The sequence below is a fragment of the Haemorhous mexicanus genome, chromosome 16 (genome assembly GCF_027477595.1).
Source record: "Haemorhous mexicanus isolate bHaeMex1 chromosome 16, bHaeMex1.pri, whole genome shotgun sequence".
In the NCBI taxonomy this organism is placed as follows: Eukaryota; Metazoa; Chordata; class Aves; order Passeriformes; family Fringillidae; genus Haemorhous; species Haemorhous mexicanus.
In genome coordinates this window covers 4,603,853-4,608,692 of record NC_082356.1, presented here as the reverse complement: position 1 = coordinate 4,608,692, position 4,840 = coordinate 4,603,853, and positions in this window count along the sequence as shown.

The window sequence follows — 4,840 nt, the reverse complement described above, 5'->3', positions numbered from 1 at the left end:
CAGTCAGTCACACAGTGGGGACAGCGCTGAGCCAGCCCTGACTGCCTGAGCAATCACAAATCCCACCTGAGGGGAGCCCCACAAAGGCCCAGGGGCTTAAAAACACAGAGCACAAGGTCAGCCCCTGGTATGGACCCTGCCTTCTCCTGGGGTTTGGGTCTCACCCACACTGGAACCCCAGGAACTTGGAGCCATATGCGTGTCCTTCTAGAGCTTCTGTCTTTCTGTCTCTCTCTTTCCTCTCCTTCTAATGCTCTTTCTATGGAACATTTTTGGGTACCTCAACAACCTAATTATTTAAAGGTTTCCAGGTTCAATGGGCCAAGTTAATGAAGTTCCTGCAATGATAAGTGTTTTTTGTTGAATTGGATGTGACATTGAATCCTTTTCCAAAGTTTCTTGGATTTTTGTGCTTTGCCAGTAAAATTTTGTGTCATTTTGACCTCTTGAGAATATCTGGTTGGTGTTTCTCCTGTACACAAAACTTGAGTAAAGAAGCCTTTGGTCACCCCCAGCATTTGAGTGTTCTGGGGTGTCAGAGCCCCGCAGGCTCCCAACAGCCTCTTGTTTCCATGAGGCCCCGCTGTGTCACTCTGGCCCTCGGTTCCCTGAGGATCTGGAGTGTCACACGGGTTGATGGCGTTTGTCCTTGCTGCCCCTCACATCCCCCTGGGTGGAGCATCTCCCAATGGGATGATGTAATTTTATCAGTCATGCAGTGACACTCAATGGCCCATGAACAGAAGATGGGAGGGAGGATTGGTTTGCAGCCTGATCTACCTGCTCATTGTTTTGGTGTTCCTCACTAGCCTGACCCCTGGGGACATGGACATCTACTTGACAGACTTTCTCAAGTAGCTTCTCTACCCAAGTGGCGATGTCTTTCCCCTCATCAGCAGCCCAGACTGCCTTTCCTCTATATATCCCCTCTGCTGCCAGAGAAATGGAGAAAAACGCGTTGGCAATGTCAATAGTGGCAAAGCACTTTGCTGCCTTGGAGTCCAGCTCATACTGGAGTTCCCGCATGTCCAGCACAGCAGAGATCAGTGGTGGAGTCATTTCATTGAATGCACGGTAGTCCACAGTCAATCTCCATTCTCTGTCAGAATTGCACACAAACCAGATGGGGCTGTTGAAGGGTGAGTGGGTTTTGCTGACCACCCCTTGGCTCTCCAGCTCACGGATCATTTTGTGGATGGGGATTTGGTCATCTCAGATACTGCCGGTGGTGCACCGTCAACGTGGCAATTGGCTCTCGTTGTTCTTCTGCCTTCAGAAGTCCTGCTGTAGATGAGTTTTCTGATAGTCCAGGCAATGTGTTCAACTGTTGATGTCCTCTGCCTCTACAACAGCTATGCCAAGAGCCCACCTGAGTCCCTTTGGTTCTCTGTAATAGCCATTCTGGAGGAAGTCTATTCCCAGAATACACGGGGCCTCTGGGCCAGTCACAATGGGATGTTTCTGCCACTCCTTCCCAGTCAGGCTCACCTGGGCTCCCAACAGGGTCAATTGCTGCCATCCCCCCATCACCCCAGCAATGGAAACAGGTTCTGCCCCAACATGTACTGATGGTATCAGGGTACACTGCTCACCAGTATCAACCAAGGCATCGTATTTTTGTCGCTATGATGTGCCAGGCCATCCGATGCACACCGTCCAGAAGATCCGGTTTGCCGTGCCTCTTCCCAGCTAGAGGCAGGGCCCCTCTAACCCTGGTTATTATGTCTTTCCTGGGCATACACGGTAGAGGTTCCTTCAAGGGGATCTGACAGATCATACCCGGTAGCTTGGACATGGGAGGTTGAGGCTACCTTCACTTTAGTGGAACTCCCTCCATTAGTGTTTCCCTCCTTGAGCTGATGTACCCGTGCTGCCAGGACAGAAGTGGGTTTCCCATCCCACCTTCCCATGTCTTCCCCATGGTCACACAGAAAGAACCACAGGTCAGCCCTTGGGGTGTAGCCTCTCTCTCTAGCTGGGGAACGCTGGGCTGTGACTTTGGGGCCTGTGACTCGCACTGGTGCCATGTGGGAACTGTTCGTCCTCTCTCCACCCTCATCTCTTCTTGTAGGCTCTTAATAATAGCAGAGACATGAGCCTGCATGGGGCCATTGGTCATACTCTCACAATTTCTAAGCTTGTTGGTGACAGAGCCCGCTGTCTCTTGGTTGGTATCGGCATTAATCGTTGCAGTGAAGGTGGTGTATTGAGATGGCCCCAGATCTGCCAGACTCCACAGCATTTGCCCTGTGCACCTGATTTTGTCAGGGTCATTGTCATGCTGTCCATCCCTCCCAAAGAGTACCTCCAATGCTGCCACTTCTCTCAGCTGTTGGATCCCTTCCTCGAGGGTCTTCCAGCACATTCTATGGTGGTGCTCCTGCATTCTCTCCCTCTGGACAAACCTCTCTCTGACACTCACTATAAGCAGCTCCCAGAGGGAAAGGGACCCTGACACCCTTAAAAAAATCTCATTCATACCTGAGTCCTGTGTCAAGAGTCCCAAATTCCTTGCCACACAACCATCCAGTTGCACACCTGTGACCATAATGTCCCAGACCCGGAGTAGTAACCAGGTTGTATAAGCCTCACATCCCCGTTGTACAATGTCTTTGTGCAGACTACAGAGACTTTTGTACGTCAGGGACTCAGTGATGATCTCAACCACTGGCTCCCCTGTGGGTTGTGAGGGCCCTCCATTCTTATCCTTACCTGGATGCTCTGATTTCATCTTAGACCTCCTTGTTTCTGCAGGAGCGACTGCTGCTGGCTGTGACTGCCTCTGCAGTTCAGCTGGAACCTGGATGGTTGGAACATCTGTGGGTTCCACTGCTGCACCATCAGACTCTCCCTCTTTGAGGCAGGGGGAGGGTTTCCACCAGCTGGGGAAATGTACTCCTTCAGCATCTGGCCCATCTCCTTCACCAGAACCCAATCTGGGTGGTTCATTTCTGAGGTGGGCTGTGGAGCAGGGTCAGGCTCTGGGGCAGCAGCATCCCTTGTCTCTGGGGTAGGTGTCAGGGTGGTTATCCAGGTTAATCTTCCCTTATCTCTGAATGCTAAATAGAACAGGCCTATCAGCAAAAATAACCACTGTATGATATCATTAGCATTTAGAGTGGATATGAACCCTTTGTAAACTGATGGGGCAGACCCAAAGAGCTGGGTGAAGGGTTGAGAGAAAGTTTCCCCCGGTGGCATTTCCTCACAGTAAGTACCATTACTAAAATACCCCAAAAACACAGTTAGTGTGTGATAGCTCTGAATCCATGCGCTCGCCTTCCAGAGGAAGTTAAAAATCCATGAATTTCTCACCTCATTAGGCCATAAAACAAACTGGATAACAGCCACAGCAGCCTTAGTTATGGTTAGCCTGTGTTCCCAGGGAGGGCCAGGCTGCTCCTGATGGGGCAGAAGGAAGAGTTCCAGGCCCTCCACGAGGGTGAGTGAGGGCAGCGGGCTGTCAGCAGGGGCTGGCTGGGTGAGCTGCAATGCCTGGGCAGGGAGCTGCAATCCCTGCCCTGGCTGCAGTGGGCTTCGCTCCTTGTGTGGACGAGGGTGGCGTGGGCAGAGCACACAGAGATTTCAGGGACATGGGTGAGGGGATTCATGGCCAGCACCTTGCAGCTGATCCCCTTGGCCCCTGCTCTCTTGTGGCCATGGCAAGAGCTGGGTGGGATGGCCCTGGCAGGAAGGTCTCCTTGGATTCCTGCACATCCAGGTTCTGACTGTGGCTCTGTTCCTCTCTCTTCCAGTCCTTCAAGCCCTCAGTGAAAATGACAGCCCCTCCCATATAGGCACATTTTTTCAGGTGATGTTTGAGGGAAGAGCTGAAGAACTTTCATCTGCTGGCTCAGAAGAACCAGTGTCTCTTTAAGACCTCCAGACCTCCCTTTGAAGGTGACACCACCTGAAGACCAGAGAAGACCAGTTGGAGCTCCAGGCACAGCTGATGACTGGCACAGCTGAGCCTGTGGGAAGCTCCCATAGCTCCTGCCTTCTCCCTCCCTGTAGACAGCTCCCTCCCTCCAGCCCTCAGACCCTGCCTGTGGTAGTTGGTGTTTTACAGTAGTTTTAATATAAAAGTTAGATTTCCTATGTTAGTCAGCTATAATGGTTTCTCCCATGTACCCCATTTTGTTCCCCCTAATGGTTCAGTCCTAAGTTGTTTACCACAAAGTTTTCCCACCACTAGTCTTCCCATCAGTGTCAGTCTCCCTGCTCCCCCCTCATTCCTTTAGAAGCCCTTGTCAATCTCAGTTGTACTACCCCTTACTCTTGTCAGTCTCCATAGTCACGCCCCTTGTATTCTCGAATGTTCTGTGTCAGTTAGCTATGTCTCGATGGTTGATTGGTTTGTGAGGCTTCTTCCCTCCCCTGAATGATCCTTATTGGAGTTGCTAAGTGATCTGTTCCTCCCCTAAGATCCCCTCATTGGGGGAGAGTTGTAGCCACCCCTTGTACCATCCCCTCTTTAAAAATGCTAGTCAGACCCATTTTCTTTGTCACTTGCACTGGACCCCTTTCAGAAATAAACATTCCTTGGAAACTCAGGCAAGTGATCCTTCCTTGTTTCCTTCACCTCTGATTTCTCATGCCATGCTCCTGCTGTCACCCACGCCGTAGCAATTACCGCCACCCTAGACGGTCTCAGCAGAGATCAGGGGGCGGCCACTCTCGTGTGTGCCCTCAGCCACCAAGGGTGTGCTGGCCAGCAAACCTCCATCCCGTGGCTGCAGAGCGCTTCCACACCTGCACATCCCCTTTCTTCCCTCCCAGCTCATTCCTTTGCTTCACCTTCCAATAATAAACTGTTTGGCTTCTTTGCTTTACCTGCATC